The 24,007-nt window shown below is 43.8% G+C and overlaps 1 protein-coding gene across 2 annotated transcripts in view; it reads left to right on the forward strand.

Annotated features, from left to right (window-relative positions):
- The window catches only part of CYRIB (CYFIP related Rac1 interactor B), a 149,212-nt gene that overhangs the window by 12,077 nt on the left and 113,128 nt on the right, over positions 1 to 24,007 (forward strand). Inside the window, exon 1 of one of the 2 annotated variants that reach the window (XM_074943853.1) lies at positions 9,752 to 10,004. The exons of the other annotated variant lie outside the window; for it this stretch is intronic. The gene's annotated coding sequence lies outside the window, so the exon portion shown is untranslated. Of the gene's footprint in view, positions 1 to 9,751; positions 10,005 to 24,007 lie in introns of those variants that run through there. 2 annotated transcript variants of the gene reach the window in all.

Genomic DNA, 24,007 nt, shown 5'->3' on the forward strand with positions numbered 1-24,007 from the left:
ATGTGGGTAGATACATGCAGCATGTAGCATTTTGGGGACTTAGAATTTGCAGAACTGTGTGTAAGAATAACGCATGATCTTGTTTTGCAGACCACATCCCCTTTCCTCCTCCTTCTCCAAGACTTATTGAGACCCAGTGGACGTAGGCTTGGATGCCATTTGTGAGTGCTAAGTTTGGAGATAAGTTCTTTGTCAGGTTCCCCATGTTCTCCTAACGAAGGTAGTGAAGAAGGGTTAAAATAGAGTGCCTTAAAATGTACTTATTTTATTTAATTAAGTGCTGGCAAGAAATCTAAAGTCAGACTGGCAGCCCTGGAAACACAAGTGCTCTGGCCACATCTTCGCCACTGCAAGGTACCTTACTACACCCTACTAGTGTACCTCTTCCCTGGACCTCCTATGTGGTTCATTCAGTCTCTGTCTATCAAGTTTCATTCCTTTCTGCTGAGACTCCCAATGAGGATGTTGGTGGCTTTATGATGTGGACACCTGTCCATTAGGAATCCCTCTCTCATGCCACATAGACCACCAAACACGATTAGATGTTTAATGGCTTCCAATCACTACTGGACTGGATATGAACTGATGACCTACAGGAGGAAGGCTCCATGTCACATTGCTAATCTCCTGAGGCATCTGATCCTCAGACATGGATTTGTCTCATTTTCCTAAACCATTGATGACTTGCACTGTCATGGTGCTTCCATTCCCTTAGGAAATCCCTTGGGTTGATATCAAATAGATGGTTATTTCTGGATTCTGTCCCAAAGGATAGTGTTGTGCTCTAACTTACTGTACTCTGATTCCCACATATCAATGAATAGGTCATCAGACAGTAGTAAATATCCAAAAAGCTTTATTGAAGGGGAAACAGATTATTAATAATAGAGTAGTTCTGTGTATTGTTCTTGAGCCACGTAAAGCTAATAGAGCGTTTTTGTTTTTAAAGGTAAAAGTGTAAAATATTGAGTCTGGATTGACGGCAACATTCAGTGGCTACACTTGTCAATTAATGAATTGCAATAGTTAACTTTGCTTCAAAGTGAGAAATGCAGCTCCCAAGCTATGTAGTAAACATCTTTAAATAGAACAAAAATCTTTGAGTTGCTAAGGGCCTATATTAATTTTTCTCCTTTTGTATTGGGAAAGGAACATTCTACACACAACTGTAATTCTGAATCCATTTATTTTAAAGCTCCGTGTGTGCCCCTTTTTTTTTCTCTTCAGTCTTAGAAATCAATCTTTGGAAGGGTTGATTTGTCATTAATTCCCCTAACAGAATTTGCCAAGTGCTATTTCAGATTATTCACTACTGTAGGGAACACCAAGACTTACAGAGAACAGGGAATAAGACTTTAATGAATAGATATATTTGCAGTAAAATCTCTAACTGAAGTCAATTACAAATTCTTAGGATTAAGAAAGGTGATCATGTAATTAAAGACTACATGATAATGCGTATACACAGCCAACACTGTTGCAGAGGGGAAATTGCTGGATTCTGTTATACCTCATGCTTTGTCAGCAAAATATTCACCTAAGGTTGGATTGCATAAATTTTATTACGGGTGATAAAAAAGCAGAAAGGATGCAACATAATTTTTCAGCTCTTATGTGGAGTTTATAGACTGATCAGAAAAATCTTCTCTTCTATTAAATATACTTTAAAGCTTTCAAAAAATGGAATATCCATGTCTATTTTAGTCGCTTTTCTGACTGTAAACTTTAAAGGGCTGGATTTGATGCCAGATTTAAGTTTAGTATGTGGTAAGGATTTCAAAGATGTCACGCTGAAGTTCTGAAAGAAGGGAAAGATGGAGAAGTCTGACATCTCTTCACACCACCTTTCTGCTATTCTCCCCTGATTAAGCAAAGCACTTTTGTAATGTTAAGCCTGTGCTCAAGTCCTTCCCTGAATCAGAGCCTGACGCTGTGTTCTGTCTGTCCTCCAGACACCTGGCAATGATCATGTGACATGAAAAGGACCTACTTCCATATTCCCTATGCAGGTGAAACTCCTTTTGCTGTCAGTGGGAGTTTTGCCTGTAATACGAGTACAGGATTAGGCTATGTCTGTGCTTCTAGCTTGCTGAGTATCTTGGGACAGATAGTGAATAATACATGCTTTTTATGTTTAAATCCAAATATACTATGTGATCATGGTTTGGGATTCCTTAATCTGCAGAAAAATGATACAGTGATCTTCTGTTGAGAAGATGGTATGGTCTAATAGAAAATTGGGGGTTATTTCAAAAATTCCCTGCACCAAGTAATGGTATTCTTCAGATGGTGACCCTTAGGAGCACATTGATGTAAATTGCATTGAATATAGTGTGTATTTTAAAAATAGACATATGGCTGGTGACACTGAATGACTAATGTCTGTGAGGTTTTTTTCCCCCCACCATTTAGAAGCTGTGTGTTCAACCCTGCTCAGATTATAAATGAAAGTGCATTTGGATGTCACAAAAAACAGGTTTTGGCGAATCAAGCTATCACTTTTACTCCACTGAGCAGGACAAAGAGTATGTTAACACTGCAAAAAATGTTCTTAACATGGGTTAGCCGACTTGCATTACTTACTTGGGTTAAAGTAGCAGTGAAGACACAGCAACTCAGCTTTTAATTTGGGTTAGTAGCTCGAGTTAAAACCTCTAGGAAATCTTAAGGCTGAACTCAAGCTGCTAAAGGGAGTTAAAAGCGGAGTTGCCCTGGCTTCACTGCTCTTTTAACTTGAAATAGCTAAAACAGGTTACATAACCCAGTTAAGAGCACACTTTTTTGGGGTGGTGGTGTGTGTGTGTGGGGGGGGGCAGTGTAGATGGATCCAAAGACCAGACTGGGGGAGTGTTTCAAATTGGCGCCAAGGTACAGAAGCAGCACAGTGGCAGAAACAAGTCTCAGTGTTACAAAGTGCTGAGCACCCTCAGGTCCCACTGAAGTTAATAGGAGTTGAGGGCACACAACAGCTTAAAGAATCAGGCCCTTACATAATCCATTCAATGGTTCTCTCCTGGCTCCTTATTTGGTAATGTTTTACACCCACTTTGCACAAGGGTGCAGCTCCATTGATTTCAATGAAGCAATGCTGATTTACACCAGGTGAAGATTTGGTCCACCAGGGCTGGGGCAGTGAAGCATCATGCCCAAAATCACCTAATTTCTTCACTGAACATTTAGGACTGAACCATTCTCTTATTACACATGTGAATCGCTGGGGTCAAACCCTGCTTTAGACCAGTTCATGGTCTGGCCCCTGGGCTCTTAAATGTCATGATCTTACAGGACATCCAATCTTTAGCATTTTGGCCCACTTCTATTTGACTGTTATCTCCTATCTGGGAAGCTCTACCCAGCTCTTCTCTTGTCCTGAGGCACTTGTTTGACTACATTATAGGTTTATGCGCACAGGGGTCTTGTTTCCCCTCAACAACTATGCATGCATAATTCTTATTAACGTCAATCAGACGGGAGGAGACTAGTTCTTAGCTCTCAAAATCACAGACGCCCATGATGCAGACAGCGGAGAGCAAAATGTTTTGATGAAGACTAAGTCAGTGCTTTTCTGGTTTAGATTCTACTGTATAGGCCGCTGTCACACTCCTGACTGAGCTCCCCCTCCTGCATGCTCACCAGGCAGCTGTGTTCAGACCACTGAATGTGGGCTGCATCCAATATTACCTGTATGGCCCTGAGGATATCACATGGGCCACAGCTGTGTGCTGATTGGGCCGCAGGTTGAGAACAACTGTCTCATGCCCATGTTACACCTGGCTTTGCCTATTATTGTTTTGGTGAAATTTGTGCTTATATGCTGACTTTTAGACTCGGCACTAGAGAATACCTCTTCCCCAGCCGTTTAGCAGAGGTCCTTTAACTAAGTCACCTAGCTAGTCTACCATTGAAAACAATTGTTTTGAATCTCATGTGATCTAAAGAAGATGTTACAAGTGAAACTGTAGAGGGGAAAACAGCTAAGCAGAATTAAAGTGATCCTCTGACTATGTCCCTGGAGGACAACTAGACACAGTCAAAACAATTATGCGTAGAATAATGTTCTAATAACTTCTATTAATGAATGAAGTCAGCACCTAATTAAAAAAGCAACAACATTTCAGTGAAGGACATAATCAAATTAAAAGCTGATCTTACATGCCTGAGGCCGACACAACTCCCATTGAAATCAGTGGAGTTTGCCTACATCAGAACTGCAGGATTGGGTTTATAGAAATAGTTTTCTCTTTCTGGCAGAGGGTTATTAGTCCTATCTTTTTAAAATGTCTCTTTCTTGCCTGTAACAGTGATTATATTCATTAGCTGGAATACTGTTGACTCAGACTATTATAAGGGGAAGAGTGGATGGCTAGACATGAAAACTCACTACCGATACAATATCTAGCTTTGGGTGAGATCCTCGCTGTTGACCGGTTACCGCTGAGCTAACCAAGGCAGAAGGGAGGGTCAAGTAAGATGCCTTGAAGTCTTTAAACCACAATTTGAGGATTTCAATAGCTCAGACATAGGTTAGGGGTTTGTTACAGGAGTCAGTGGGTGAGATTCTGTGGCCTGCGTTGTGCAGGAGGTCAGACTAGATGATCATAATGGTCCCTGCTGACCTTAAAGTCTGACTCTATGCCTGAGGTCACATAGACTCCGATTCAGTAGTCCATTCCTATTCAACATAACATGTAAACATTTGCTTAAATCTAGTAACTTGAATGTGAGTTAAGCACCTGCTTAAGTGCTTTGCTGAATAGGGTGTATTTAAGCACGTTTAAAGAGTCTGGGGCTGTTGGAGGTGAAAGGACTTTTGTGGGCTTGACTTGAGTGGGCTTTGAATCACACCCTTGCTGACTGTAGCCAAAATGAATCACGGAGCCTCGGTTTGAACCTAGTCAAAGGTCCTGTCATTCTGAATTCTTCTTTCTAGCCACTGCTTCCTGAGTTGAACAATGCTGAATTGTCTAGAGGATTGTTTAAACTGGTTTCTCTTTCACTCTTCCACTTCACTTTTGCTACCAATAGCTTTTAGAACACCGTGGCACATCTGATGAGGAATTACCTTCCAATGCAATTATAATCTGTACCCCTAGTTACTGGAAGAATTCTGCATTGTACTCATCTCAACAAGCTAATAAAAGACTCAGCATAGCATAGGGGATGTTGCTCTATTTTATAATGGGGACAAAGTACAATTAAATTAAAAGCTGCAGTTTCTCTTCTGACCTTCCTTTATCCTTATTTTACAATCCTGTTTGTAGTGCAATTTCAACACCTGCCAATATTTGTCTATTTCTCTCCCCTACCACATACGAGCAGGCAGAAATGCAGAAGGAAGGCAGTGATGATATCAAAACAAAGAAGCTGTATTGTTGTAATATCAGCGTTATCTCTGATCATGGGCCAACATTATTACCCTCTGGTATCTCTTGACCTTCAGGAACTGTCCACTAGCTGTGGATGTGCTGTATTTGTTGTCCTAGGGCCTTGGCCACACCAGACTAGGGAACTGCCCTAATCATTTGGTACAAGTAATTGCATAAAAGAAATGACTGATGCAATCAGCATAGTGTGGTGGTTAGAGTATGAGAGTGGCAGTTAGAAGATCTCGGGTCTTTTCCCAATTTAGCCCTTGATTTGCTGGAGCAAATTGCTTAATTTCCTTGTGCCTCAGTTTCCGCATCTGTTTTATGGAGATAATAGCCACTTTTTAAAAACAGTGTTTTGATATTCTGGGGTGAAGGGCTACGCACAATGTCAAGTGCTGTTACTGTATTGGGGAAAACCCTACAGGCATTCTTGTAAGCATAGGACAATCTGACCTTGGCATTTTGTTTTGTCTCTACGCTTTGAAATTTACATAGTTGATTCATGTTTGTTACAAGTGTTTTATATTTCTGAAGAGACAAGGTTGGTGAGGTAATATCTGTTATATTGCACGATTTGTACTTGCTGAAATTAAATGTGTAAAGCCTTAAAGGACAGTGCAGTCCGAAGGCAACTACTTCGGCAGTCTCCCATATGTTAGACACGGTGACTTGAGCAGAGAAATCTGAAAGTGGGAAAACATAACCTTCGTTTCATCTGTAGCAGAAAGGTGATATGAACTGCTCCAGTATAACAAAGGATTGTTACAAAAGCAACTGCTATCTTTCATTCTTAAGATTTTACAGTAAAAATCTGTCTTAATGGAAAAAAAAGACCTCTGGATGTGGGGAAAAGCCTGGTTTCCACATTGAGACATGTAATGGAAAACTTAATGGGCCCCCTGGATAAACACTACTGTTCATGGACAATGCACCAGATTGTGATTTCTGTGTACAAATGACAAAAGAGAACTTCCCTTATTTTATTATTTCTGACTTTCTCCCTTAGGCTGCCATTAAAATTAAAAGTAATAGAACAATTGTAGCTGTTCATGGTGCCTAACTCCCTTGGGCATGGGACTTATATACGTTTTTAAAATAAATTATTAATTTTGGAGAACATTTTAGAGCAGATTAGTAAAACCACACATTCACTGTCAGATCTGTCTTCAGACTCCTACACTGGAGTTGTGCTGTACAATAAAAACAAACTTGGAGATGTTCAGCTGTGTGACTGACGTCGCTGACAGCAACTATTGCCACCTACCATTTATGTGATACTAACTAGCAAGTGTGGTCTCATCTTGGTTTCTGTTACTGTTATTCTAATAAGCTGTTCAGAGGCATTTATGATAGAGGGGAACACTTGGAGTTAAGATCTGAGGCAAAATTAATGGTATTCAAAGCTTTTCTAGTCATTAGGGATGACTTTTTGAAAGTATCCGCTAATGTTAAGTAATTCAGTTGAGTGCCCAACTTGGGGGACACGATTGTTACAGCTTCTCAGAACAGCAAACTCCAGCCGAAGTACTATAATAAACCTTTCTATTGTTTCAGTGGGGCTCTTCTGTCAGCTCTGCTTACAATGTCCTCAATAGCCCAAGTCCCCAACCCTCAGGCAAGGTTATGTGAGCTTACATGTGTTTAGTGGGACAAACTAGCTGCACCATGAGGACGCGACAGGATCTGGTCATTTGATGACATGATACTATTCAACCATGATATTGCATCCAACCTAAACGGAAAGCGTGATCCAGTGTCTGCTTGAATTTCATGGCTTGGACATCAGTTGGAGTAGGATTGGCCCCTAGATATGAGGTTTTTAAAGGTTCTACAAGCTGTAGGATAAGACTGATCCATGAAAATCTGAGACTGACTTGCACATTTCAGGATGGATGGCACCCATACCCCCAATCAGCCACCACTTTTATCAACTAGTTTGGGGGGAAAATGCCATAGGAGGGCAGCAGAGAACATTATGGGCTAAATTCTTAAGTTCATCCAAACTGCATGGAGGACAAATCAGAGTGTAACTTTAATCTCTCCCTTGCACTTCCCTGATCTTGGTGCTGCTCAATGAATCTCTTCTTTCTTGTGCTGTTTTAGAACAGCCTGCCCTTGGGTCGTACACAAAGGACCAAAATCAAAGCCCAGGATCAGCATAGCCCAGGGGGCATGCTCACTTCTCCTTTTCTCTAATCATGCTTTTGGCAACAGGAGGTTGGATTTTGTGGCATGCAAGCCCCCATGTTGGCCATATGCCTCTAGAGGATCACCCTTGCACTGGAGCGATCCTCCCTGGGCTGTTTGGACAGGTTTTGTGGGTGAAGTATGCCAAGCAGTGCACTGTAAAGCAGCCACTCAGAGCCCAAGGATCCACTATAAATATATATTAAAGGTTTTAGTTTGCCCAGCACCGAGTCCACGTATCCATGCACAGCTCTAAGGGTGGGATCCATGAAGGGACTTAGGTATTGCAATGCTGATCGTCCTGGTGCTAACTTTTAGGGGCCCAGAAAGTCACAGGAATAATATTGTGATCCACAAAGCCTGAGTTCAGGCTCCCTGTGTTATAAATGAGGACAGATAGGTGCCTTAGACTGCGATCCACAAAGCCAGCATGCTAAATGAGGAACTGCCTAAAGTAGCCCATGGGAGACTCCAACCAGAGGTGTGTGTGCTAAGCCCTGCCCCTCTCAGATAGGCATTTACATCTGGGCTGCAGGGAGGCACCTAGCTCTGCTAGTGCTCCATGAACTGGGGAAAGATAGGCGCTTGGCTACCTGAGGTGCATGAGGGACCTGAAACAAAACAGCTGGGGAGGGGCGAGGAGGCCCTCCTTTATAACCTTTGGCCTAGTAGATAGGGTGCTCACACCCAGGATTTTGGAGGCCCCCAGTTCAAGTCCCCTGCTCCTCCCGAGGAGGAGGAATTTGAACAGAGATCTGCCACCTCTCAGGTGATTGCCTCTCCACTGGGCTATGGAATAGTCTCCCTCAATTTCTCCTCTTCACGTTGTTCTGCTTTAATTAAACAATAGCATATTTAAATGAGCCAGAGAAAGAGCCTGGGGACAAGGGGCAGTCATTCTGTGTTTGTGTGAACTTGCCTGAGGGGCCAAATCCAGTAAGCATGCTCAGAGGCTGCCTACTAGATCAGGCCCCCCCACATGTGACTTGAGCAGCGAAATGTCTATCTTTCCTGGTTTGTGAATCGCTCAGGGGCTGAGGTGGGAAATAGGTGCTCGGACATCTACCGTGAGGCAACAGTGAGCCTGCTCGGACAGAATAGAGGCACCTAGAGTGAGGCTGCAGTGTAGGTGCCCAGAGGAAAAAAAACCTTCGGTGCAGAGTGAGTGTCGAGGCCTACAAGGTTAGGTGACAGCCGAGCAGGAGTTTTGTGGATTGCTGTGGTGCCTAAAAATGGGACGTAGGTGCCTAAGTACCTTTGTGGATCCCCCCTTAGTTCCTACCAGTTTGTGCAGAAGCTTTGTATAGTATATCAGAGTATGGAAAGCAGCATGAGTGGACATATGCTCTAGTCCTGCCAGAAGCAATGGTAATAAGAAAGTGAGTACATATACATGATCTGAATCTCTGAGTTTTCTATTCCTCACTCTCTTTACTAACGTGGGGTTGTCATTGCTATTGACAGTTCCAGCATTAAACTTGAGTTCCTCTCTTTTTTGAAGAGGAAGTAGCAGAACCAAGTGACTACACTTCTCGTAGCTTTCAGTGTGGTTACTCTAAAACAAATCACCTCTGCCCATAGTGCTGCTTTCCATCTTAATGCTGTGTTTACAAAGACCCAAATCACCAAAGCCTTAGAGCCAGCCACCTGCTTTCTCATTGCACTACTTCTGTCCTTTTGCCCACCTGTGCTGCGCTGCGATTCAGGAACTGTATGAAAATCAGAAGCTAGCAGCTTTGAAATGATCATTGTTGAGACTCTTGGCATTAAAGGCAGCTTGCCTATTTTATTGTGTGGCCACCACTCTATAGAGCTGGTAATGCAGCAATGCCAAATTTTAAATAATAAAAGAGTGTTTGGCTTCAGAAGATGCAGCCACACTAAAGACCAGCTAAGGCCTCTTGGGGAAACATTTTTGAAAAAAATGTTTTACTTGGATATCAGAAAAAAAAGATCTCTTCCCCTTTTGTGTGTGCATTCTTACTAAAGGCTGCTGCCCAGAAAACAGGATCTCTGTTTCACTCATCTGCTCCCGCAGCTTAGCCTACATGTGAAGTCTCTTAATCCACAGTGTGTGGGTTTCCTCGGCAGCCGAAAATGGTGTCGCTGTGCCTTTAAGAGGCTGCACTGGTCGCTGTACCCTCCCGCCTCACTTTGCAAACCAGTTCAGGCACCGAGATACGCAGGGTTGAGGCAGGTGCATACGCATGCGCAACGTGAAGGCCACCGCCGCGCAGGCGCATTCACCTGCCTGCTGCCCCCCGGTACATCCGGGTCATTCGCACGCCCGCACGGTCTCCCGGGTGGTTGCAGCCTGTTCCCTGCGGCCGCCCGGTGCTGCCAGGATCGGTCTGTCCCCGCAGCGGGGGCTGCGGCCGCGGCGCTGCCTCGAGCCGAGCCGAGAGAGGCGGCTCCGGGTTCCATCCACGCCCGCTCTGGGGCGGCTCGGTGAGTGTCAGGGGCGGGCGAGGCGGGGCGCAGCTGCCGGGGGCGGAGCGGGCGGCTCGGCTCGGCTCCCCCATCCCCTCCCGTCGTCAGTGACCTCGGCACCCGCCCCTCCCCCGCCAAGCGCCGCCACTCCGCCCGGGACCGGCGTCCTGGCCCCGGCTCCTTCCGCTCCGCGACGGGCACCCGCCGCCTCTCCCCATTGACCCCTTCCGGTGCCCGGCCCCGGCCCCTCTCTGACCTGTCCCCCGCGACCGACCCCCTCGGCTCCCCATCCCCCTCTGGCCTCACCCCACCGACCCGACCCCCTCTGCTCCCCGGCCCCCCTCTGGCCTCACCCCACCGACCCGACCCCCTCTGCTCCCCGGCCCCCCTCTGGCCTCACCCCCGCGACCGACCCCCTCTGCTCCCTGGCCCCCCTCTGGCCTCACCCCACCGACCCGACCCCCTCTGCTCCCCGGCCCCCCTCTGGCCTCACCCCACCGACCCCCCCCCTCTGCTCCCCGGCCCCCCTCTGGCCTCACCCCACCGACCCGACCCCCTCTGCTCCCCGGCCCCCCTCTGGCCTCACCCCACCGACCCGACCCCCTCTGCTCCCCGTCCCCCCTCTGGCCTCACCCCACCGACCGACCCCCTCTGCTCCCCGGCTCCCCTCTGGCCTCACCCCACCGACCCGACCCCCTCTGCTCCCCGGCCCCCCTCTGGCCTCACCCCCGCGACCAACCCCCCCTCCTCTGCTCCCCGGCCCCCCTCTGGCCTCACCCCCGCGACCGACCCCCCCTCCTCTGCTCCCCGGCCCCCCTCTGGCCTCACCCCCGTGACCGACCCCCCCCCCTCTGCTCCCCGGCCCCCCTCTCTCTGCTCCCCGGCCCCCCTCTGGCCTCACCCCCGCGACCGACCCCCCCCCCTCTGCTCCCCGGCCCCCCTCTGGCCTCACCCCACCGACCCCCCCCCCTCTGCTCCCCGGCCCCCCTCTGGCCTCACCCCACCGACCCCCCCCCCTCTGCTCCCCGGCCCCCCTCTGGCCTCACCCCACCGACCCCCCCCCCTGCTCCCCGGCCCCCCTCTGGCCTCACCCCACCGACCCGACCCCCTCTGCTCCCCGGCCCCCCTCTCTGACCGGCCCCCACCCGACCGACCCTCTCTGCTCCCCGTACCCGTCATTTCTCTGTATTACCTCAGCCCCACCCTACTGATCCTCTCTGACCTGCCCTCACCCACTCCCACCCCATTGACCCTCTCTGCTCCCCATACCTGTTAGATCTCTGACCTCCATTGACCTCGCTCCCTCACCTCAGCCCCACCCCATTGACCCTCTCTGATCCCCCTACCAGCTTCCCTCACTGACCTCCTCTGACCCCGCCCCCTTACCTCAGCCCCGCCCCCACTGACCCCTTCTGCTCCCTGTACCTGCCTCCCTTGCTTGCCTCACCTGACCCTGCTCCCACCCCCACTGACCCCTTCTGCTTCCCTCACCCGCCTCCCTCACTGGTGTCCTCTGATCCCACTCCTTTCACCTTAGCCCTGCTCCCACCCTATCCCCATGACACCCTCTGCTGCCCGTACCTATCACCTCTCTGATTTCCCCCAACCCTGCTCCATCACCTCAGTCCCGCCTGTCCCCCACTGACCTTCTCTGCTCCTCATACTTGTCTCCTCACCTCACCCTGACCCCCTTTGCTCTCCGCCCATGCGTCTCTCACTGATCTCCCCGATCCTATTCCCTCACCTCAGACCTACCTCTGACCTACCTACCAACCCCCTCAGACCTACCTACCAACCCCCTCTGCTCCCCGTACCTGCTTTTCTCACTGAACTCCCCTGATACTGCTCCCTCTTTTCAGTCCCGCCCCCATCAATCCGTTCTGCTCCCTGTACCCACCTCCATCACTGTCCTCCCCTGACCTCAGCTCCACCCCCTTTTCCCCATTGCCCCCCTTCTGCTCTCCATATCTGCCTCACTGACTCCTTAACGCAGCTGCCCCATCCCTTCCACTTGGCTTCAGCCCTGCTCTCTGATTTCTGTTCACATCCTGCTCCCTGAGCTCATGCTGGCTCTTCCCTGCCATACGTATGCACACTGATTTTCCCCATCATCTTCTTCGTGACCCCATCCTTTCATTCCTCTCGTTTGCCCTCCTGCTGTTTCCCACATCATCTCTCTGCTGACCAGGACCCCCCACTTTTCTTATTCTCAGTAACCAGGCATGCGCTTTCTATCACTCCCGCTCAAACTCACCTGCCTCCCACCCTAAGTCAACTGTGCTCCTTCTTATTCCTTTAACTGCCATACTGACTCCATCTATTGCCTCACCCTGTTGGCCCCACTGCCAATTATCCTAAGCTGGTTCCCCTCCACGTTTTTTCCTCCTGCCTCCCCACACTGACCCTAGTTCCCCTCCCTCCACTTCTTTTTTTTCTCTTTCAAGCCAACTCTCATCAGTTACATCTTCCCTGACCGTCCTCTTGGCCGGTTCTTCAATCACAGGCCACTCTTTGACCCCATGTTCAACCTCCCAGTCATCTATCCCCTCTCTCCACTGATCCTTTACCTGTTGCCCAGGGCCTGGTTCCTAGCATCTGCTGCCTTGCTCTCAGTCGAACACTGGTGACCAAATCCCATCCCTTCTTACTGACCCTCACTGAACCCTAATTCTTTCATCCCTTCCTGTTGTGTTTTCTTTGAGTATTCCATCAAATTTCTTAATCCTTCCATTCATTTCCTCCATTCCTCACACATTGATCCAACCCTCCCCTTATACCTGGCTTCTTTCTCTCCCTTCATATCGTTCATCTCACACCCTCAACCATACCTTCATCACTTTCTCACTCTACTGGCTTATAGGCTCATCACTGTCTTCATCAGCATGTGCAGTCTGCCTGGACTCTTCTCCATTGCCTGCTTTATTTCCATGTATGCCCTGCAGGCACTTAATAATGACACTTAGAGGAGGCAGCAGGGGTGTGTAATTGTTTATCCCTCTTGTTTTTTTTTAAATCAGTACTTTTGACTATGTAAGAAACTGCAGTAGTCACATGTTGATCTATGATTACTTTGTCTCTGGGATGCAGTGGTTCTCCGCATTCCCCTCTCCTCCTGCCCAGGTCTCTGTGGGTACTGGGCACCCCTCCCCTGAGAGGGGTGTGTGCATGGAACATGAATCTATGAAGAGGGGCTCAGCAAAAAAGAGTTTGGAAACCTCTGCACTAGTTTGTATAAATTGTCATGTATAAAAACATCTTCCAGGAAGAGTGTACCCCGGATCTATCCATTCCCAAGGGATTTAATCTTCTTTCCCTTCCAAATATCAGATCTGGTCCAATTTCCCCACTCATGTAAGTGGACACATCTCCATCGATGTTAGTGGAGTTGTCTACTTGTGCCAGTAGTTAGTGACCTAACCTCATTTGCTATTTAATTTAAATGGCCTTCTCTTGAACCCATTTGCATTTGGGGCACTGTAATCTCACCACAGAACCCAAGATACATAGATCATTTCAGGATTTGTAGTAATGGAAGAATAGTATGAATGTTTGCTGTTGACCTCTTTCTGCAGGCGAAGCTTGTTGAAGGGACATCTAGTTTCTCTAAAAAGCTAGGACTAAAATATGCAATGGTTTATCTAGAATTCACTTGTGAATTTATGGTAGTATTGGTAATATCCTGAAGTTTAGACAGCATAATAAAATATTATCATAGTAGTAGGTAATTGACTCACAGGGCTATAATTCCATCTGGGGTTCAGGTGAATTTCTAAACCATGAAAGAAAGTAATAATTCAATTTTTTTCATAAATGGAAATGATAAAATCCAGTTCACAGGACATTAATTTTCTCTTGCTTTTGATTTAAGAATATGTGGAAGAAATGTAATTCAGAGCCTCTGTTTGTCACTTTGCAGTTGAATCACTGCTCATGAAAATACTAACTGACTTTTTTGACATCTAAAATATTTTTATGTAGACTGCTTCTGTGAAGATTCTTGGTATCTTTCTCCCTTTGCATTTTCTGTGCAACTTCATCAGCGTCCTAGACCTTGTTGGCAGTAATAGTTTGACAGATGTCAGGGTTTTTTTTTTTTTTTGCTGTAATGATGGAGTCTCATTGTTCATTTAAAACTTGTACACCATTTTTAATGCCTCTGATGGAATGTGCTATGTAAGTGCAAAGTATTGTTATTGTTCTCAGGTATGCATTGATCCTCCCTCTATTACACAGGAAAATAATGTTGTAATTTCAGTCATGGTATTATATTCTCACCTAGATTACATTTTACTCCATACTCTCTCCTCTTATAAATTGAACATGCTGACTCTTTACACATCACTGTCTCTTTACACAAAAATGGAAAATTGTTGAATTGCTTATGCTCTTACTACTTCAGAGCACTTTACAAACACTAATGAACGAAGACTTGCAACATAGTAGTGAGTTAGGGCAGCATTATCCCCATTTTCTGAATTGGGGTGGGTAGGGAACTGGGGAAGAAAGATCAAATGGTTATCTAAGGGCACACAGTAAATTATTGGCAGGGCTAGAACTTGAATCCAAATGTCTTCCCGGTTGTGTGCTCTGTCTGGTAAATTGCTCTTTACCAAAGTGCACAGATTTAAGAGGTTTTTTAGTGTTCCACTTTCCTGTCTCGTGTCACCACTTTCCTTAGTATCTTTACCAGGAATGATTCTACAGTGCTTTACAGACGCTGTTGCTTCACCTCTAAAATGTATCCACTTTTGGGGTAGCATACAGGTACTATTCCATGCCAGTAACAAGTGTTTAATAGGAAAGTAAAAAACTTTTAATCTAAGTCAAACTATAACAAGGGAGTGTGTGTAAGCAGAAAGCTGTTAGTAAGGTATTCTTATTATCTTTAAATGCATTTGTATTAAAAAGTTCTCAGAAGCTCCAATTGGATCAAGAACCCATTGTGCTAGGTGCTGTGCACTTGTATAGTAAGAAATGGTCTCTGCCCCAAAAGCTTTCCTCTTCTAAAAATTTCTGTGTTGTCTTCAACTATAGTGGACCATTGTGTGACTATACCATCCAAATAAATCATGGCAAAGCAAGTTAAAAATATTGCAGGGAAAATATGTAGATAGTTTCGATACAACAGCAAATACCGTGAACTAAGTTCCTAGACCTCACTCAGAGGACAGATACTGGGTATTGATATTGTAAAGACACAGAGAGGCAGGGAATATTCCTATTGAGCACTAATGAATTATTGAGCAATACAGTGATAGAAATTGACTCTGCCATTTAGAAGGTAGTGTTTAGAGGGAAACTAGTGGTGGTTTCTAGTTACTTGGAGGATAATAAACATGAATTATTTTAATTATTTATTGGCGGTCTTTTTCTAGCAGAATACAAAGACATAATATCAAATCTTTATTAAGGCCTTATCTGCACAGAGGATTTTGGCCAACGCAGACCATCCATAACTATAGCTACACTGATGCAAATTCCGAGTGCAGACAGTTTAAGCCACAATGTGCACTTGTGTCATTATTCCTATTTGAAATCTGTGTAAGTGACACTAGGGCAAATTGCAGCTTTACATGATTGTGCTAGGGATTTGCACCAGTGCAGCTATACTGATCGTTGAAATCACCAAGATAGACCAGGCCTAAATGTAGCATCAAAGAGTGAGTTCTGTCTTTTAAGCTGCTGTTCATGGATATTCCCTTGTATATTATTGCCCATGTTCGCTTTTTGTCTTAATTTTTAATAAATGTAAACAAAGCTTAAAAACAATTTTCCCCCCAGGTTGAAATATTTTGGTCATCAGGTTTTTTGTTGTTTTGAAGATCTACTAGTTGGTACTGGATGTAACATATTCTAATAAGAGTGCATCAGTTACAAATCATACTTATCTCTTTCCTACAATAGATAATGTGTCAGATTATTAGTTACATGTATCTTTTGACATCTTTTTAGTAACTTGTTTTTATCTTGACCAGGTAAACATATAGCTTCATTTCCACTCCATATCAACTCAATAGTGCTTCTCTTGGGCAAATGAGGTATTCTCCATCACAGCTGAAAATCTTGCTATAATCTTCATCTACACCTTCATCGCTTTTTGCTTGTACTGTTGCTGCTTCTGCTTTGGGCTCTCCAAAGGTTTCCACTCTCCATCATATGCAGAAATTTACTCTTCACTTTCTCATGCATTTAAAGTAGCATGACCAAGTGAATTCTAGCATTAGCTTCATTAGATTCAATTTAATTTCAGGACCTGTTTTAAATTTACCCTATTATACTCTCTCACACACAAGAACTGAGGCTGGTAGCCAAATACAAGTTTTGGCAGTATTTTGTTTTTAGTGTCCATAGAGTGTGTGCGGTGGGTTTTTGTGTGTGTGTGTGGGTTTTGTATTTTAAGACCCTACATAATAAGAAACTGCCTGATAACACTTTGTCACTGTTGAGCATTCTGAAATATGAGCACTTATTATCACCCCCTCCTGTTTCACGTGAGGGGGATGATAATAAGTGCAATTACTTTTAATGAAAACGTCACACTAATATTTTGTGTGCATTGTAACTAATTGTTCCATATGTTTTGTATACATTGCTAGTACATCAACCCTTGCCCCTCCCTGTGCCCACCTCCCTCCCCGAACTGAGACACAAGGTATATTCTTCTTGTACTCTGAGTATGCTCACTCAACAAATTCTTACATATTCACTCATGACAAATTTTCAAATACTGGACAATTAAAGACATTAACAGATTATAAACCAAACATACACCAAATGCAATACAAGAGCTACACGAAGAAGTTAAGGATTGCTGCGTATACAATGGACAGAGAAGCCATTAGTAAGAATGGCCGTGTGTGGATCCTTTAGATCCCACTAAGCACTCGGAGGCAATAGTAAACATTGTTTTTAGAGTGGCACCACCATCAGCCAGTGTAGGCGAAGCACAGTTGACATTTAACAAATGCAAGAATTTGAACATAGCCCACCTGGTTTTGTAACAATACCAAGGATGATAGAGACACCGGCAGTGATAAAAAAAAAAAAAAAGCATGCAATGGTTGGTCCAACACAGCCATTTGACACCAACCTTATCTATTCAAGACCGATAGGCCTACAAGCAAATTCACAAAAGAGTCACATCAAGAATATCTTGTCACATGGCTTCTTGTGCCAGTGTCAGTGTTCATTGACTGTGGTTACATGAGGATTGCTAAGGCCAAGTCTAACCTAAAGAAGTAGCTGCAGATGGAGGTGTCAACTAGACATACTTCACAAGATGTCACCTGCGCAGTCACTGAAGTTCCACAATTCTTTGGGTATTATACTGGCCAGCAAGTGATATCATCAAGGACTTTGACAAGGTTCAGAGTCTATGTTGAACACAAGCTAGCAGCAGGTGATATAGACTTTGTCTTCTACAGGTATAAAGGTGTCAGTGCAAAGTGTTACAAGATCTAGCAGAGCTACAGAAGCAAGCAGAATGCATCAGTTGAGTACAAGTACACAGCTGCCTCTGCAGAATGCTGCTCTTGCTCCTCCAGACATTTTGAAGTTAATCAAGTGCTCCTGTGAGAGCAGTGCACCTTGTAAATCTATGAGATGTGGCTGTAACAATGCCAAACTGCCATGCGCTATATTCTGTGTGTGCCAAGGAAGTATGGTGTATTGCAATAACCTGGCAAAATCAGTTCTAGCATTTGAAGATAAAAATGGGGATGCATGTAGTACCCGTATTACACATAATAGGATACCAAACTGTAGTTTGAATGAGGGAGAATACTAGAAGTCATTTATAATTATTCCCAAATGAAGTATTTAGTTAAAATGATCATAATTATAATTCTGTTTGGAAAAAAATGCATTTAGTTGGAATATTTTTCACATTAAAGAAAACTCCTCTGCTTTGATTTTGTATGCCCCTAGATAATGCAAACTCTTACTGATTGTTTGGGGGTGGCAAGTGTGGGATGTAATGATATTTCAGAATGCTCAGCAGTGATAGTGTCATCAGGCAGATTCTTAAAATGTATGGTCTTGAGATATAGAATCCACAGAAAACTTGTACAGACCCCAAAGCAAAACTGAGTAGCTGCCGGATTTATTTCTGGCGCTCCTGCCATCTCTGTCTCAACTCAATCTAATTTCAAGTCTCATTTGAATAACATAAAGGTACTCTTCCTTATGCAACTTTATTTTGTATCGTGCCTGTGATATAGATTGCAACCCAATAGTTTACAGACTTAAGTATTACTTACTCCTTTTATGCTCTATTACTTATCTCTATCAACTTGAATATAGTCAATTTTAAAATTGCTCAACTAATGTTTATAGATATTACACCTTCCCTTGTGTGAGACAATTTTTATGGTTTGTGACATTTTCCTGTATTTAATAATGTATTTCTTTCCCCTATTACGTGAAAGACCCATGTTGACTCCTTTTCCCATTTACTTGGGGTCAGAGGTGCCCACAATTCTTTGCCAGTCCTTCCAGTTCATGGCACAGGTTCCTAGGTCTTGGAGTGCCAGTCCTTTTTTTTTTCCTACAAACTTCTCTTGACACAGTCTTTCCATTGTATCTTTGGTCTTTCATGTCCCTTTTGGCTGTCCCCTTCTTCCCTGTCTTGTCACATGTTCAGACCACCTCAGCATGTGCTCTCCAGCCTGTCACTGAGAGTCCCAAGTTCATCTTCCTCTTAATTTCTTCCATGTGCACTGTCTACAATCCGTTTGCCTGCCATTCTTCTCAGTATATTTTCTTCTACTATCTGTGTTTTCTTTTCTTCCATCTTTGTAAGTCCCACCATTTCCAAACCATAGAGCTGGCAGGGACAAACACATGTAGCATACACGTTTCCTTTCAGTTTATTACTTAATTGCTGGTCCTACAGTACTCCTACCACCTCTTTCACTGTCGACTATGCACCTTGAGTTCTTCTTTTCAGTTCTTCAGATCTCTCTCCCAGGACACTTTAAGTACACTTTTTAAGTACACAAATTCTCTTGACTGAGCTTCTCTCCTGAAACTTCAAACAACAGCTCTTCTTCCATCTAGCCTACTTGCATAACTTCAGTGTGAAAGACCCATACAAAGAAAAAATGCCTACACAGAAGAAACAATGACACTAGTTACATAAGGCAGGACAAAAGAATAAACAGAGAAGTGTGTTTCTCTAATTTTTCACTTACAGTAATTTTAGGAGTCGCTTGAACAATAGTAGGTAAAATATTTTCAGGCACAAGTATAAGTTGATAATGTCCCTATAAGTGGTATAGGAAAGTGAGAAAAGTTGTAACCAAGGAATCATGGGCTTTACCTTGTTTTGGTCATGGTTTCCTCTACGTGCTATAGCAAGTGTTGATGGAGATTTAGTATTTTTAAATGAGGGTTTTCCTGATCCTGTCTAAAGTGTTTGGTACGTTCAATCAGGTTAACTATGGGAATAGTAAAAACATAACTTTATAATTACTTACAAGGCTTTTTGTTATCTTGCTTAGCTTATCTTCTTTTAAGGTGTCTTGTCTCTTTTTTTAGTCTCATGAAAATGTAACTTCTCAAAACTGAACACATCAGTGTGATTGATATGCTTAGTTTTGTCTTTTTTTTTTTTTTTTTTGTCATGCCTCTGTTTACTGTGAACTCATATAGTTAACCAATGGTGACTGATCTGCCACACTTTTCACAGTACCATACAAAATCTTCACTGGTGGATAGTGTCTTACTTCTGTTTACTACCAAAAGTAAAATAAATGCACCTTAGCTAATTCAGATCCACCTCCACAAAAATAATGTACCTTGCAAAAACACTCCTTTCCATCAGCCTGAGGTCTGGTTTTGATGGCAGATGGTATCTTTAATTATCTAAATTCTGTCAACGACCACTACCGTACTGCATTACTGTCCATCAGGCAAAATTATAGTATTGGCATAATTATTTTCTTGTATGAGAAAGTCGGTGAGACAGTGTGCTTTCCCAGAAACATGTTTTATCTTAAATGCCTCAGCATTTCCTCAACATGGGAGATCCTGTAAATGAATCCCATTGGCACACCTTAAGTGACTCCTAAAGTCCGCTACAAGACCGTGCAGTTCTGTATAGAACTGTCTGCTGGTTGTGAGAGTCCTCTTTTTGCTGATATTCTTGAGGATTGAGTTGCATGAACTGTCAACGTGAAGGATTTTTTCTGATGTGTGCTACATGGAAATAAATGAGTGATTCCCAAAAGCTGCGGTAGGGCAGCAGCTGACTCGATGAAAGGGCTTGGAGTTTTTTGTGTGATGTAGGTTGATCAAGCAAAGATGTAATTTTGAACATTAAGAAAAATGACAAAGAGTATTTGCAGTCATGCCTGGCATCCTTCATGTCTCTTGGTTCTTCCTCTGCCCACATTTACAGTAGTCACTGTCCTTACAGAACCTTTTGGGGAAAGAGGGACTGTAGTCTTTCTTACTATTGGTCAAGGGAGGCATTCCCTGTCTCTTAACCTGTGCTGAGATACAAAGCTAGTTTTATTATCTCTGGAATGATTGAGGAGTGATTACTGCATCAAATACCATTAGTTCTAATTGTCTGTCCACAACCTGTGCAGGTTTATAGTGGGAAGGTTATTTTTGCGACTTTTAACGGCTAAAATGCATTTTTAAATAAACTTAATTTTAAGAAATTAGCTTCCATTTTCATGTCCATTAGGGGATATTTCCCACTCCCTACAGTGAATTGTCTTTTCAAACCCTGGTCTAGAGTTTGGAGCTTTTCTAGAGTCTTTATACCTCCTTTCATGTATAACAAATTGGCCTTTTTTTGTGTCTGAGGGAGCAACAGTGGGCTAAAATTCCATCTATTTAAACAATTTGCTGCATTTTAACTCAGTGTCTCTATAAATGTAGGTAAATTAGGTTAATTGGAAGGCACCATAAGCATGTATAGTACTTATCCATTTATCTTAGCCTTGTATTGCTATGTGATGTGAATAACTATGGAAATATATGCACATTTGACCAGTGAAGGATTACCAAAATCAGAGTTCAAAATAAAATAACATTTAATCTGTCACTTTACTGTATTCATTCAAAATATAGCAAGCCTTGGAAATGTTGCGGCAGCATATATGGCATTATAAAGTGTGCATTAAACTTGTATAGCACTTTAGAATCTTATGAGATCTATTCCCCACCTGGAAGAAATAAAATGTTACAGTTAAAGGTTAACCTTAAATACATCATCTGTTAGTAATTGTTGCCTGTCATTATGACTTAAGTTACACAGTATGTAGCTGAATAGTAATTTAGAGTTTGGCATAAAAGTTTTTTAAAAGAAAAACATTCCTGTTTCAAATTTACATAGTAAACCAAGGTTGCTGTGTATTTGACAAAAGCATTTCCTCTGTTTAAATATACAATATGTCTGAATCTTTACTTACTTTGCTAAAAATCAATATGGAGAGCCTGTTGTATGATATTTCAGTGTGATACTACCTTTTAAAAATGCTTAATTGTCAATATTTTTACATCACTGTTGAATAAATGGTTGAATAAATTGCTTAGTGTTCTGTTAGCATTGTGCAATAAAGGTAAAGTGTGCCAATAGAAGTCAATGAAAGTTTTTGCAGTATCTTTTATAGTCTAGAAAATAAATGATGGTTTTATTGGGAGCTTTATTTTTTTTAAGGTTTTCATTTTTTTTAACAATAATGAAATTAGTCCTAAGCAATTAAGTTGTCAGTTGTTTAATCATAGTGGCTTTCTGATAAATGTGGATCATAAAATTATACTGTTTTGGGATTTATTATAGGAAGGCCTGGTAGTGCCATCAATTTATTAATGTTGCCTAACAGTTCCCATAATAAGACCTTGTTTTCAATTGCTTAAAACTTTGCCAAACTCTATTTGAGTTGAAATTTTCCATGCCTGGTGTCTGTGTCAGGCTGAATTTTCAGGAAAAGTTCATCCAAAACAGTTCAGCTGTTCCTGAGAATGAGACTAGGTTAAAATATATGTCTAGCCCATGGTAAAAAAAAAAAAAAAAAAAAAAAAAAAAAAAAAACATATTTTGGTGACCTTTTCTTTGAAATGCTCTAATGTTCCCATGTTTTGCATCTGGGACTTGAAATTTTGTCTATACTACACAGCTTTGTTGACAGAAGTGGCTTTTGTCAACAAAACAGTGCAAGTGTATGCACTGAAATGCTCCCCCCACCGATATAACTCCCCTGGTATGACAACATAATAAAATCACCCCAACAAGAGGCATAGGGCTTGTATCAGTGTAGTTAGGATGACCCAATGTAAAGTAAAAACTGTATTCCTTACATTGGCTGTTGGCTATGATTCTTGTTAATTTCACAGCGAAGCCATGAAATTGACAAGAAAGCCAGGCAGCTAGAGCCCAGCTGCCCCGCTCCCCTGGTGAGCTAGGAAGCTGGACCCTGCTCCTGGCTGGAAGTCAGGGCAAGAAGCCTGGGTGACCTCCCCCTCACTCCTAGCAGGGAACGAGGGGGTGGGGAGAGCAGCCAGCCGGAAGCCTATGGGGCAGCTGGGCTTCTGGCAGGGAGCTGCCAGTGGAGCTGAGAGATCGAGCTCTCAGCTCCCCACACTGCCCCTCTTATGTCATGGAAGCAGTCCTGGTGAGGACGCGCACCACTGACCCAAGGAGGGTAGTGTGGACTTACAGACACCGCAGTAATTAATGCGGTGTCTGTAGTCAACTTAACATAGGTCGACTTATCTTTGTAGCGTAGACATAGCTTTAGAAGAGGGTCGGGGTGATTTTTATCAGGAATGTGCCTTTAGTCCTCTACATGAAAATCCACCCTTATTTGGTCAGGTTATAAGCCTCTGACAAATTGTAGTTCACGTGTGCCCAGTAGAGACTACTTAGATTTTTAGCTGTTAAAATCTCCAAAAATTTCATACTTGCTGGCCACCCTCAAGCCGCAACCAGCTCCTACACATGACCAGACTGCACATCATCCCCACTGAGCATGCTTCTACCAGCCCAGGACTACACGTGTGAAACTGGACTTTTGTAATGGCTGCTCACAGCTGTTTCAGGCTGGGGTGGTGCTTGACATTGGAATGAAGAACAGGGAGCCTATCTCTTCTGTGTTCTCTGCCCTGAATGTCTTCTCTTCTCCCTCCTTGCCTTCCCAAGCATCCAGGCAGTGTGAAATGTGAAGGGGATAAAAGCCATACCAGAAGGAGAAGGAGTAGATTGACTGGGGCAAGGTTTGGTGGGGATGGAGATGGGACTTGTTTGGGAGGTGAGGTGGGGATTGGGAAGCAGGGTTGGGAGTAGGCTGGAACTGGTTAGGCAAGGAGACTAGCACCAGGGGAGAGACTGGAAGCCAATTGGCTGGATAGGGAGCAAACTGCCATTGAACAAGGCGCCTGGGGCGATTGGTGCTGGGTGGGAAGGAGAATGTGACTGGGATGAGAACCTTGAGTAGTAGAGACTGGGAAGGCAAGAAGAATGGGACATGTTGGAGGAGACTCAGCAGAAAAGGTCAAGTTTGCAGGGGCACAGGCATGTGCCCGCTAGAGCACACTCCCGTCCAGATCTTGGAATGGAGCCCAAAATTCCTGAGTCCACAGTGCGTGATTACCTGCTACTGCTATCAGTTATTCTATTAGTTCAAGTAGCAGAGGTCTGTGTGATGAATCCAAAGGTCCCAACCCTGTTGATGAGCCATATGAGTGCCAGTAGAATGTGAGGTGGTGGAATTTCTATTTTGTTCCCCCCCACCCCCAGTTTTTTTTAAACTGGGAAATTGCAATCTTAATATTATATTAACGTGGCTTTTTTGTATGTAAATCAAGCTCAGTGAGCCTCTGCTTGGCTCTCTCCTACATCCTTCATTTCTGGGTCCTCTCTCTTTCTGTGTGAATAACTTCAGTGCCTTCTGTTGGTGTCCTATTGTTCCTTACTCAAAGCATTTAGGTGAAACTGACATGATTATTAACAAGTTCACCTCTGGTCACAGGATTCTGAACAACACATGAAACTGACCTGGATCTTGTTA

This window comes from Natator depressus, chromosome 2, assembly GCF_965152275.1.
Source record: "Natator depressus isolate rNatDep1 chromosome 2, rNatDep2.hap1, whole genome shotgun sequence".
Lineage (NCBI taxonomy): Eukaryota > Metazoa > Chordata > Testudines > Cheloniidae > Natator > Natator depressus.